Below are 14,384 nucleotides of genomic sequence, written 5' to 3'. Positions count from 1 at the left end.
GTGAGATTCTCTTTCTTGTCTTTTTTTGTGGGTTATTAGGTGTCCCAGTGGATAGCGTACTGGGCTTGGAGTCAGAAAGACTCATCTTCACAAGTTCAAATCCATCCTGAGATACTTACTATTTATGTGACACTGGGTAAGTCACTTAACCTTGTCTGCCTCAGTCCTTCATCTGTGAAATGATCTGGAGAAGGAAATGGCAAACCACTCCAGTATCTCTGCCAAGAAAATCCCAAATAGGATCAGGAAGAATCAGACAGGATTGAAATGAGCAACAAGAGGTACACTCAATAAGAATAGGAAGTTATGTAAGCTCAGTAGCAATCCTTGTATCCCTAAGGAAAGGTATTATGTAGCATTGTTGTCTATGGAGAAATGATTGTTAAGTCAAAACAAAATATAACAGGAATACAAATACTAAAGCATAGCATGACATATTCTTCTTTCTCTGAATGCATCACACCTTCCTACCTCCAGATATCACCCTCTGATTCCAGATGTAGGATGAGGACTTCACTTAACTACCTTTATATTGAGAACTATACTTTTGCCTACAATCTTTTTTCTCCAGGGTCCCTCCTGAGGGAACCCTAGAAAAAGAAAGTGACTGATATCCTTTGAAATGGACTTAAATTCATGTTGGTTTCATTAAGTATCTCTCTGAAAAAGGAAAAGCTAACATGGTGGTGCCTCCTAGGATCTGGAACAAAGTTGAGATCTCCAGCAAAGTGCTTCCACTTTCTTCTCATTCTGCTAATCAATATGCTCATTGATGCCAATCTCACAAATTTCATTCAGTAAAACATACTGTTGATCTCATAACACAACAATCTTTGCTAATTAAGTAACTCCTGCTCCTCAGAATCCCCTAAAAAAAAAAAGAAAGAAGGAAGGAAGGAAGGAAGGAAGGAAGGAAGGAAGGAAGGAAGGAAGGAAGGAAGGAAGGAAGGAAGGAAGGAAGGAAGGAAGGAAGAGAAATCTGTGGTTCTGTATTATTTTCAGGATCAAATACATCAACTCCTCTGTTAGGCTTTTAAAGGCCTTCACAACCTGGACCCAACTTACCCATTCAACCTTACTACACATTATTCCCCTCCAAGCACACTATGGTGAACAGGGCATTTTGTTGTTCCTTATCCATTGAGCTCCTCCCTATCATACCCTATCCTTGTCTCAGTCTCCCAGAATCCTCAGCTCAGCTCAAGTGCCACCTTGTAGAATCAAGACTTAGCTGATCTCCATAGCTGATAGTAGGTGTGTGTGTGTGTGTGTGTGTGTGTGTGTAATATGCATGTATATGTCTATATAAATATACATATAGTATATATAGCTATCTTTATGTATATATGTAAATGTACATGTTGTCTCTTCCCCACCCCATTCAGCTATAAACTCCTTGAGGGCACTGACTATAGTCACATTTGTCTTTACATCTCCCAACACTTAACCCAGTGCTTGGCACATGATAGGTACAACTCTTCCTCCATCTTACTCCCTTCCACAAACTCTAAACTCCAGGTCCATGCACATGGCATTCCATTTTCCATTTCTGTACCTTCATACTGGCTCCCTTCTTCCCTTTTTCCTCCCCCCATGGATTTAATGTCCTTCTTCTTGGTTTCTTGATGTACCTTTATACTCAACACAAATCCCACCTTTTGTAGGAGGCCATTCCTGGCCTCCGTAGGCTTCCATGCTGTGCTGCTGATTTATGTCAAGCTTACAGTCCCTTAAGGTATCCCAGATCTTTTTTTCTTTCAGATAAACTACTATCGAACAACCAAAGCAGCTAGGTGGCACAATGGATAAAACACTGGACCTGCAGTCAAAAGATCTGAGTTCGAATCTAGTCTTAGATACTTAGTAGCTGGGTTTATCACTTAACCTCTTTTTGCCTCAGTTTCCTCACCTGTAAAATGAAAAGTAACAAGAACACCCACGTCCTGGAGTTGTTACAAAGATCAAATGAGATAACATTTATAAAGCACTTAGCACAGTGCCTGGCACATAGAAGGTACTGTATTTGTTAACTGTTGTTGTTGATTCATTCATTTCCCACATTGATTTACTCAAAGGTCCCTACTACAAGTGTTCTACTTCTGCCTTAGCCGAGAAATGAGTTTGCTTGTAGTCGAGGAATGAGGAGTGGTGATGAAAACCATTATCAGAGACTTTTGCAGGCTGTAGCATGTACAATGCCATGAGAGAGGGATTTTTGTTCTAATTTTAGCTCTAGTAGCTTAAGCAAGGTGACTTATTTCAGAAGTAGTCAAATTATTGTAATTTTTAATTATTTAATGACTTATTTATTTAATTATTTATTTGTTATTTAATTATTTCAAAAAGTATAGGTCCATTTCCTTCATATGGATCTGATCCACATTGGCTCTACTATGCCTTGCTCAGTCTTCAAAGGTTCAATATTTTGGATGATCATTATCCTTGCAGAATGAAGTAATTTTGATTTACCTGTTACTGGTGGCAGGTCATTTCATCCATTTTGTGGCAAATTTTCTAACCTTGTACATCTATTGACAGTCACTCACCCTTTTCTGTTATGCCCAACAAGAGATACATGGCAAGACAAAGGTCTCAATGTCCTATACAGTGCAGGGTCCTGTCTCCGTTATTCACTTTCTTGCTACTTTTAAGACAGGTTGATTTGTGAACATTTAAAAAGGGTAATCACTAAGAGTCAGCATGGGGTCATCAAGAATAGAAGCTGCTAGCCTAATCTAATTTCTTTTCTTTTTTTTTCTTTTTGCAGTATTATCAAACTAATAAATACAGGCAATGCCTTGACATACTAGACACAGATTACAGTAAATAATGTGACAATGCCTCTTAAGATATATTCACAGAGAAGATGGAGAAGACACTGGTCAGATTGCCGAAAGAGTTGTGGTCATTGTCCAATAGGAGGACACTATGAAGGTGCTATGCTGCTGAGCGCTGGATCTCTGACCAGCAAGAAGAAAATTCCAACCAACTGCAAAATGAAGTACAGTAATGGATCTTTGAAGGTAAAAATCACACCTGAGGGGTTAATGATTACAGCAAACTGTAAAGCCTAGAGAGGTAGGAAAAGTAGATCTCCCTTCTCCCTCCAGGACTCTTTCACCCCACAATCATTCTCATTCTCTTTTTCGTTCTTTCCTTTTCTCTATCTTTATCTAGCTTTCTGTCTCTCTCTGTTTCTCTTTTTATTTTTCCCTTAGTCTCTTTCTTCCTACTTTTACTGGTTATAACATATAACATACAGCTGGTGCTCTGGAGAAAAAACAAATGGCTTCCATACCCTTCATTACATCCTCCCCAATATGTCATTGCTTTGGGGGTTTTGGTGTGAAAAGGGATCTATTTCCATCAATTTTCAGAATACAATTCTTTTTCCTATTCTTGTCTTTCCCTTCTTCCTCTACACCAAGCAGAAACTTACCTAATCCATTGCTGGCAAATTCAAAAACTGGCAAATGTCCTCTGTCAGCAAACTTGTCCCCATGATCAATCAGAGCTTCTTTCACTGCCTTGTACCCATGTAACACGACAACATGCTCAAAACCCAATTGTAGAGTGAACACTGGACCATAATCTTTTGCTAGCTGTGAAAAGAGACATGAGCAGTAGTGAGAGTGTCATCATTGAATCAGGTAATAAACAGCTTGGGTTACTATTGTTGAACTTATTGCAGAAGGTCTCAATCCATTACCAGCTCCTTCAAAACATTTCTGACATTTATTATAGAGAGGATGGTGCAACCCAAAAACTCAGCCCAAGCCACAGATAATTCAAAAGGCTAAAAGTTCATTCTGTGTCTTGGGCAAGTAGCCAGAAGACTGGCTAATGAGGGACAGTTTATGTCCTTGGCGCAGTATCCCCAACCTTCCTGAGAGGTTGAGCTTATATTTCATAGCTAGGTTCCATAGTAGATGTGGCACTGGACCTAGAATAAAGAAGATCTTACTTAAAATCCAGTTTCAGATACTTAAGAGCTAGGCATCCCTAGGCAAGTCACTTAACCTCTGTCTGCCTCAGTTTCCTCATCTATAAAATGAGGATACTACTAGCCACTAATTCTAAGGGTTCTTCTGAGAATAATAAAACAATATTTGTAAAACATTTGGCAAATCTTGAATCAATACATATGCGCTATCATTAGCACTGCTATTATTATTCATCTAAAGTTTTGAGAACAGCATGGTTTGGGAACAGGGACAATGCTGTGAGTCAAATTCTGGAGAAGAAAAGGTTCTCATTCCAATAGAAATCCCACAAATCAGCATCATTGGATCACAGGTATAGATCCAGAAAGGACCTTACAGATCATTTAAACCAAAGGTTCCTAACATTTTTTGCGTCATGGACTCTTTTAATAGTCTGGTGAAGCCTATATACTCCTCTGAATGGTATTGTTAGAATAAAATACATAGCATAACGAAAGAAACTACTTATATTAGAATGAAATAAAGATGTCCTTTATCCCATTCAAGCTCATAGAACCTTATATCTAAACATCCACTGGGAGTTCCTGATCCAAGATTAAGAATTTCTCTTCTAAACCAATCATTTAATTTTACAGGTGAGGAAACTGAGGCTCCAAAGATCAGAGTATGTCTGGGAAGGATAGGGTAGAGATATTAGTTTGGCAATCTACCAGGTAAAAATGAGAACATATTTTGGTTTTCACATGTTAACTTCACCTAATCTTTTCTCATAATCCTATGAGGCAGATAGAACATTTATTGACAATATCCTCATATAGACATAGGAAACTGAGGTCCAGAGAGCTCATTATGACTTGCTCAAGGCACAAAGCTAGTAAGTAAATGTCAGAATCTGGACTTGAACCCAGGCCTATATCATTCCAAGTACAATGCCTTTCCTACTACACTGGGCTACCTTTCAAAGACTTTGAAGTCTACAGTCTTAGTGCAGAACTTGCTGGCTCCTCTTGTGACTGAGCTTGCTTTCAGCCAGGCACACTTAAGATTACAAGCAAGGACTGGGACTGCACACAGAGGCTGCCTGAGTGCTCCTGTGAAGGAATGTGCAAGGAAAACATTCTTCACTCTGATCCAACAAAGACTGTGGTCCCTACCTGTTTGTAGGACCTACTCATTTCTCAGGTAGCAGAAATAATCAGGCCTGTGGTGGGCAGTGAGCATTTTAAGTGGGACTGGTGCCATTTTCTCCTTGTACTCTGCAGGGTCAATGTTAGCAGTAATAGCAGAGGACAGCACTTTTTGTAGAATGGATCTCATGCATACCTGCAGGGACTTGATAGCACCAGCTACTGCTGAAACAGTGAGCCCTGATGGCCACTACAGTGAATCCAAATAGGGTCTAGGAAACCTACAAGGTACCTACCTACCTGCTCTAACATGCTCTACTGTGACCTTCCTCTTTGGCCAGCAAGACCCTATGCTGCTCTCAGGACTCAATGAATGAGGCGGGAGGCAGGGTATAAGGCAACTCCGTTTATTATCAGTAAAGCAGCATTATTTATAACATAATAGCCTCGTGAATTATGCCCTTCAGCCAATCACTTTGAAGGTCAAATCTACTCCTTCAACCCCTGCTCCACATTCTCCTCATGTCCAGCTCATGATTACCCACTTTCCCCAAACTCCAGGAGAAAAACAAGGGCAGCAGTCCTGCCTCAAATGCCATTAGTTCCAGGCACCTTGGGTGCGGTCCTACAATGGTGTCAGAAAGTTCCTAGCCCCCTTACAATTCCCCCTTTTTGTTTTTGGTAGAGTGGGCTTTCCACATAGCATGGCATACTTTGGTCAATGCGTTACTTAAAGCCTTAAAAAACATTTTTAAGATGAAGGGTAAAAGGCACAATAATAATAGCAAAGCAAGAAAACTAGAAACAATGATAGAAAATATCTTTTCTGCCCAAGAGGTGGGATTAAGCTTCTTAAAGAAATCAATAATATCTTGAGCTGTCTTATCAGGCATCAAATCAATTTTTGCAGCACCATCAATTTCATTAGCTAGATGAAACAAATCATCAATAGTTAGAGTAAGGTTTGAGGAGAGGGCACCATTCAAATGGCTTCGGATCTTTTTCCAATCCCATTGTGTGGAGTTATACTCTTTCTTAGTAACACATATTGTGGACCATCAATAGTCACATTGCAGGCTCATCCGAACCTTTATCACCTCAACCTCCTCTCCACTGAGCCAATAAATCCGGGGATCAGGATGCTTAAATAGTAAAAAACCATAAGGGTAGCAATTGAGGCATGACACAGAACAGATTGTGATAAGTAGGAAGAGAGGCCTCAAGGCCTCTTTATCAGAATGTTATCCTGTATAGCAGGGGCCCTGATTCCTGGAACTTCAACTCCCAAATTCAAGGACGTGCACCTGAGAACAATATATCACTTAACTTCTTAAGTCAGCTACTCCTCAAGGTTCTCTATATCTCCCCCTTTTTGTTTTACAATGACTCTTTCCTATTCATCCGAATGTTGAATGCCAGGTTATGTATAGTATTGATGATCAAGGACAGCAGGGCAGGAGCACAGATACAAATACAAAATACTCTTGCAAGGCCTATGACCAACAGCCCAAGGTCTTGTGCAAGGTCACTTAAAAAATCCCTGTGCTCTATTTATCGCATCTGCAATCTGTTGTGCAGCCTCGGGTGGATCCAAGGCACTATGACTTCTGGCATCATCAGTAATCTGAACAATTTGTTCCAAATCATCCATATCCATAGTTACATTATTAACATTCCATATTCCTTTTAAGTGATTGGCAATTTTTAAAATTATAATGGGTATCATAATAATTCCCATTTAACAAACAAAAATGGGTAAACCTATAATCACATTTCAATCTATTATAAAAGGTGAGAACTCAACTTGTTCATTAATTTCTATTACATACCGTCACAATTCATCAATGGTTTGATAAAAATCCTTATTAATTTTTTCTTGTACTTGAAATGCCCTTGTAATATTTCTGGACAATTGATCTAAATATTTGGCTTGTTTAACTTCTGTTTGTATACTCATAATACCTTCTGTTAAAACTACACTACTAGCAATAATGGCTACTAAAGCAGTAATTCCAAAAATAGTATGGAAAATACACCTTTTGGCCTCCTACTTTTTCATTTATGCAAGCATTCACAGAGCAATTCAAGTAAATGACATTAAAAGTGTTGTCCCCTCGTGCTGTCACAGTCCCATTGTTGTCAGCCTTAAAACTAAGTTAAGGGAATTCAGTAAAAAGAGGAGCCCGATGAGAGTCTGTTTGGTATCTCCTTTAGCCTTTCCTCTTCTTCTGCGCCTCAGCTGGTCTTTTTTTGTGCAGGCACAGCTTCTGTATCCACTTGGACAGGTCTTGTATCTCTTTCTCGGACCCGTACGACCCCGCCATCTGTGAAGATAGAAAGAAATCCTCTCCCTCTAGTTACCACCCTATCAGGTCCTCTCCACACCTTATTGATATCCTTCCACAACACTTATTATTGCTGGGGTGCAATCTGCTTTTCTGATATCATTACGACCAAAAAATGAAAAGAATGTTTGTGAAGGAGTAAGGTTGTCATAATCTAAGGTTAAGTTGTTAATAGTATATAGGCCTATGCCAATTGTTCCCGAGGGGACCTACCAAGCATTCCCCCTTTTTGTTTTTGAAGGAACAGGTTGAGAGTTTTATTCTTCCTTTCTACTATTGCCTGACCCATAGGGTTATATGGTATCCCTGAAATATGAATGATTTGTAAAGAGAAATGTAATGTTAGAACTGGGGCCCAAGTACATGCACTGAAGCACCCCGCCCTGTCCCCCTTTAAACAGATGGGACCCAACATATTTTGGGGTAATGGATGAAGGTCTCGGCTTTGGAAACTGCTTCCTGCTGAGACTGGATGTAGAGCTGACCCTGCCTCACAGGGTCCCAACATTGGAGGGGTTGGGTCTTTAACCAATACGAGGAACTTGATGATTCAGAGGGTGATGGGTGATGGTCTTGGACAAAGAAACCTAGAAGACACAAATCTGGCACAGAGATTAAACAAACAAGGACCCAAAAGGAGTAAGAATAAAATAACTAGAAGTGAGGTGGGTGTGAGAATATTGTTAGACTTCCTCACACTCTCTTGATATATTTAGTTAACTGTCTAGGGATAGGAGAGGCTTGGATGATCCCCATTTGTCCCTAACCTCCTTATCTGCTTTCTATATTTTTTTATCAAGTTGGCATTTAGCTTTCCAAATCTTTAGAATTGATCATTCAGACTGCTTTACATTCTTTTATATTTCTACCATGGACAAGATAGTGCATAAGTTATTACTGTTCACTAGCATAGCTGTATTGTCTTAAACAAAAGAGATTTCTAACTTGAATTTCACAACTAAATAGATTCTCATCCACGTTTCACAAGCTTGTTTATCTTTTTCTGTATAATATTCATTCTGGAAGAAAGACTTTTAGAAGTTAAGTTATCAGCAAGTTCAAACACTAATTTTAACTTTTGCTTAGGCCATGGAATGACCACAAATTCAGTCTAAAACAGCAAGATCTTTTCTGCTTTACATATTTATTATTTATTACATATTTATTACATATGGACATCATTACACATTAATTTAGCAATATATTATCTTGAAAATGAAAATTTAGTAGGCTTTATCCCCCTTTTCTTTGAAAAGCATTTCGTCTAAAAATATTTCTTTTTCTTTTAAAAGAGTTGAAAATTTATCCTGATGTCACTAAACTTTTATAAAGAAAATTAGTTGAAACCTTTTAAACTGATAGTTCTCTTTTCACTTTGAAGCAAAAATAAATCTTTTAAAATTAAAATTCATAAAAACTTAGTTGGTATAAAAATGTCCCTAAGTAACATGAATTCCAAAGTATTTGAACAAACCAAGTTCTTAATTATTACAGAGTTCCTAGATATTACAAAATGCTTTAGTCAAAAATGTGCAATGTAATCTCACATTGGTAACAGTAAGAAACTGATTACAGAAAAACACTAATGCTTTTAAAATCCTTTTAAACAAGGAGGGCATCTTAAGGTAAGTCTTAAGTAGTTTACACAAATTTATGAACATGTTCTAATTTCAGATAAAAATAATATTAGTTTTCCCAGTAAGATTATACAAAAGGGATCACATATTTTGTTGGTCACTTACTATTAATCATAGAAATTTGCTATATAAGAAAAAGGTGATATAGCAAATATGACAGGATAAAACATCTATGATTCTGTTTGAATTCAGATAGGAGTGAAATTTTCCCATCATGCAGTATCTGTTTTATAGCCAGACTCAAGAATAATCAGGTGGGAAACATTTCTTTTTAAAAGAACACAATGGGGAAACTGACCAGGAGGATCCCATCCTAGATTATGTCCAGAACTGTCCCCTTAGTATTTCCTTTCCAGGTACAAACTTCACTTGTTAACAGAGCAGGATCACATTTCCTCTGAATAACTTGTGGTAGTTCTCTCAGATACTGATTTAATGCAGAAAACTAAACCCAAATTCAAACTTAAACAAAAATATTTATGGCCCCAAATGCTTTTACCTTAAACAGCAAATTTCACTAATTACAACTTAAAGCCAAATACAGTTATTTGTATTCTCATGGAGTTGCAATAAGCAATGAAGACTAACAGGACTCACATACGTAAGAGATTCCATTTAAGATCTTTCCTTCTCAAATTCAAAACTTGTTCTGATATAAAAGCCAAGTATTAAAAATCTTTTCCATCTATTACAACTTTTGAACAAGTCACATTCATTGTTTATGAATTATATAAGCCAAACAAATTTCCCTCTTGGGACTGATGACCTTGTCCACATGAAAGGGGCCTTGGCAGTTTTACAAAATAAAAGAAATTGGCACGGATCCCATGCCTGCCAACTCCCAAACATACAGGAGGACTGTTCTGAATGAGCAGAACCAGTCTAAATAAAATTTTTACTCAATTCATTTCTTTCCACATACAGTAATCAATTAACAATTTTAGGTTTAGCATTAAAACAGCAACTTCAAAAACTTAGTTAACAATCTTACAACTTTTATAAATGACAACCAAATTATTTTAGCTGTAACTTCTTTAATAGGCAAAGGTGAAAATACCTGGTTTTCTAAATGGCAATTACAAAATATTATAAGATACGGTTAGTTGAACTGATAAAATTTTTAATAACATAACTGGCTTTACACAATTTTTCCAACATCTTTTAGTTTCAAAAAAATTCAGATTACAGATTGCTTTCTCTAACACCATTTCTGGATTACAGAGTAAAATAAAAATCTTAATGGTTCTAACTTTTACTCAAGAAAATTTCACGTCAGTGTCCACTTTTAAAAAATGTTATTGAAAGTAAAGGTTGTAAAACTGCAAGTAGAAGTGAGGGTGACTCTGGAACAAAATCCAGTGGCGCCTAGTCCCCTCCTTTCCACTTGGGAGTTCAAAGCTTTATCTCTGAGGTGTCTTTTTTAGTTTTCAGATTTGTGCATTTTCCCAATTTGCCTTAGTGTCAAATAATACAACAAATTCTGACCTGTCTTAAACATCCAATTAGGAGTGACATGAATAACTACTTTTTAGTTGTATCCTGTTATACAAAAACTTTTCTCTTTTAGGAGAGGCATTAGATAATTAAAATGCTAGTCAATCTGCCTTTCTGATATGAGGGGAAAAATTTCCCCAATTTCTTCTTGTCTTTCTCTCCACCTTCACAACCTGGCCAGGGTTAGAAGGTAGAAAGAGAGAGAGAATTTTACCAACAACTTTGCAATAATTTCCAAAACTTTTATGCTTTCCTAAAACTGCATACCCATGTTACTGTCCTAGTGGGCTTTGATTAAAGCCCCTTTAAAGCTTCATATTATTATGAATTATTATTATTTCCTTGTATTTCTTATGCAAAACTGCATTTAGCAGTCATATAAACTAAATAATATAGCATTAGTTTCTCTCTTTCTCTCTCCCATGCTCCTCCCTGATGCTGCAGCCATCAGAGAGAAGGGAGGAGGGGGAGGAAAAGAGATAACATTCCAAATTCCAGCTACAATGGAGCTCACAAACACATGCACACAGAACATGTAAAGACAGAACACATATACAGACAATAAAAAAAGAATCCAAAAACTGAAAGAAAAAATTGTTAGAAATTCTCTGCACAAATGATAACTTTGGCTTACTTTCTATCACTGTGTTCCAAATATCTTTCATACAATTCAGATTTCCGACTAAGTAATCTCATCCTTCAAGTGTAGTTTAGGTATATTGTACCAGTCAGTAGGGTATAGGGCTATCTGAGAAATGCTGTCTAGAAGAGACTGAATGTAAAGACTATCTGGTCCATAACTGATTAATTTCTTTGAGAATTTAAGATCCAGAGGGGTATGTTCTCTTATAGCCGCTCCTGGGTTATAGGGATGTGGGGTTTCTATTAATACCAATGTTAGCCTCATTTCCAAAAGCATTCCTTCTCTTCTTTCTGTGGCTTGCCAAAGGACTTTTTGTACAATCCCTTCAGGCTCTTGGATTTTTTCACAAACTTGTGATCAAGACTTGTATAATGGAGGAGCAGTGGGAGGAGGAGGCTATTTTAAATTTTTTTGCGTGACACACTCTATCAGGTCTTCCTTCTCATTTGTACTAGAGGCTGAATCTACCTTTATTGTTTTTGTGGCTAATGATACTTGTTCGGGTTTCTGAACACATATTTTAAGTACATTTCCAAATTGAAAATATTGTAACAGGAGAAGCACTTGGTCTGACCTCTCTATAATACACACTTCACCTGTCTCTTTAAACTGTCTTATTTTTTTCAACTGTATTGAGCAGCCTTGCTTCTTAATAATCTTATATATGATCCACACAAAAGTATCCATGCCGGATATTGCTGTGACGGAGGCTGCTTGCCCCATAATAAGAAATTTTTTCTTACCTCACTGAAGGATCCTTAACCCTTCAGGTTGCTCCTGGAGACTCATGATCAGTGAGCTGATTTCTTTGTTCTCTTGTGATCCATCCAGCTGTGCACCTCCAGATCTGTCCTTCCTCCTCCAATGACGAGGAGCCTCACAAGGTACGAGGGGCTTCTCTCGCCCCACGTTGTGGCACCAAAATGTGACCTTCCTCTTTGGGTTGGGGGTCTTGGCCAGCAAGACCCTATGCTACTCTCAGGACGCAGTAAATGAGGCGGGATGCAAGGTATAAGGCAACTCTGTTTATTATCAGTAAAGCAGCATTATTTATAACATAATAGCCTCGTGAATTATGCCCTTCAGCCAATCCCTTTGAAGGTCAAATCTACTCCTCCAACCCTTGCTCCTCATTCTCCTCGATTACCCACTTTCCCCAAACTCCAGGAGAAAAACAAGGGTGGCAGTCCTGCCTCAGACACCATTAGTTCCAGGCACCTTGGGTGCAGTCCTACAATGGCGTTGGAGAGTTCCTAGCCCCACTTACACTCTACTCATTAGAAGAAGCTACTTGACAACAGCCTCCCAAAACAAATGGACTGCTACTAGAGTTGAGAATGAAACCAACAGAAGAGATTCTTACTCTGCAAAGAGATTCTGAGATATTCTTAAGGTCCAGCTGCAGTATGTTGCCAATAACGGTAAGAGGAACAGGAACAGGTGGAAGCTTTCCTCTTCCAAAACCCTTTTTCCATGATAAAATGAGTAGCAGACATGAGATGCAGAGCAGTAAGCCAAGAGCAATAACCACAGATGGATGCATCAGTGCCCTTCCTTAGTACTAACACTGAGGTAAGACTGCAAACTGATCAATCCACTAATAATTCTTTGGTATCCTGAGTAAGCTTCCAATGGACTTGGGCCTGCTCATAAGATAAAGAGAACCCTAGCCTTCTTCTATAGAAGTGTATTTTAAAGTATCACAAAACTTTAAATTTGTTGTTTAAAGTTTTAATGATTCATTTTGTTCCTTTTATCCTAGTTGTTTCCCAATATGGCCTTAGCTGCCCTTAAAATCAATACTTTTAACAAACATTAAACAAAAAAATGATGCTAGGAATTTGACAATATATGTCATATCCTGTCTTTCCCCTCTCAAAACTAGATAAAATCTAACCAAACAATGAAGATGAAAGAAATTAAGGAGATTAATAGAATTTTAGAAAAGTTAGATATGATAGATCTCTACAGAAGAAAATGGGAATAGAAAGGAGTATACCACTATCTCAGCTGTACATGGCGGCTTCACAAAAATTGACTCTTTATTAGGGCATGAAAACCACACAACTAAATACAAAATAGTAGAAATATTGAATTAATCTTTTTAATATCATAATGCTATAAAAATTATATTTCATAAAGTGCTATGGAAATGTAGATTAAAATTAATTGGAGACTAAATAATATAATCCTAAAGAAGGAGTGAGTCAAGGAACAAATCATAGAAACAATAAATATTTTCATTAAAGAGAATGACAAAGAGACAACACACAAAAAAAGTATGGGACACAGCCAAAGCATTACTTGGTGAAAATTTTGTATCTCTAAACACATCAAGAAAATAGAGAAAAAGTAGATCAATGAGTTGGGCATGCAATTATAAAAAACTAGGAAAAGAAACAAATTTTAAATCGCCAATTAAACACCAAATTAGAAATCCACAAAATCAAAGGAGAGACTAATAAAAATGAAAGTAAGAAAATCTTGAACTAGTAAATAAAACTAGGTGCTAGTTTTATGAGGGAAAAACAAAAAGACAGATAAACCTTTAATTAACTTGATTTTAAGAAAGAAAAGAAGAAAGCAAAATTACCACTATCAAAAAGGAAAAGGGAGAATTTGTCACCAATGAAGATAAAATCAAAGAAATTGTTAGGAACTATTTTGCCCAATTATATGCCTATAAATTTAACAATCAAACTGAAATAGGTGAATTGTTTACAGAAATGTAAATAGTCAATATTATCAAAAGAGAAAATAGAATACTTTCTTAGAAAAAGGAATTGAACAAGCTATCAATAACCTTCTTAAGAAAAACATCCCCAGGACTAGATGGATTCACAAGTAAATTCTACCAAACATTTAAAGAACAATTAATTCTAACACTGTATAATCTATTTGGAAAAATAGGCGAAGAGTCCTACCAAATTCCTTTTACAGCACAAATATGGCACTGATATCTAAACTAGGAAGATCAAAAACAGAGAAAGAAAAGTCTAGAATATTTCCCTCATGTTACAAAAATTGTAAATAAAATATTAACAAGGAGATTACAGTAAATTGTGACTAGGTGAGATTTTTACTAGGAATGCAAAGCTGGTCAAATATTAGGAAAATTATCAACATAATTGACTCTATCAATAACAAAAACAACAAAAATTATGTGATTATCTCAATAGATTCCAAAAAAAGGA

At 37.1% G+C, this 14,384-nt stretch overlaps 1 pseudogene; it reads right to left on the bottom strand.

Moving 5' to 3' along the window:
* LOC140515177 (cytochrome P450 2C19-like) overlaps positions 1-12,884 on the bottom strand; it is a 34,479-nt pseudogene extending 21,595 nt beyond the window's left edge.
* Positions 12,885-14,384: the final 1,500 nt, after the last annotated feature.

Source organism: Notamacropus eugenii, chromosome 1, assembly GCF_028372415.1.
Source record: "Notamacropus eugenii isolate mMacEug1 chromosome 1, mMacEug1.pri_v2, whole genome shotgun sequence".
NCBI lineage: Eukaryota > Metazoa > Chordata > Mammalia > Diprotodontia > Macropodidae > Notamacropus > Notamacropus eugenii.
Note: the sequence above shows the minus strand (reverse complement) of the source record. Positions and strands in the feature narration are given on the sequence as shown.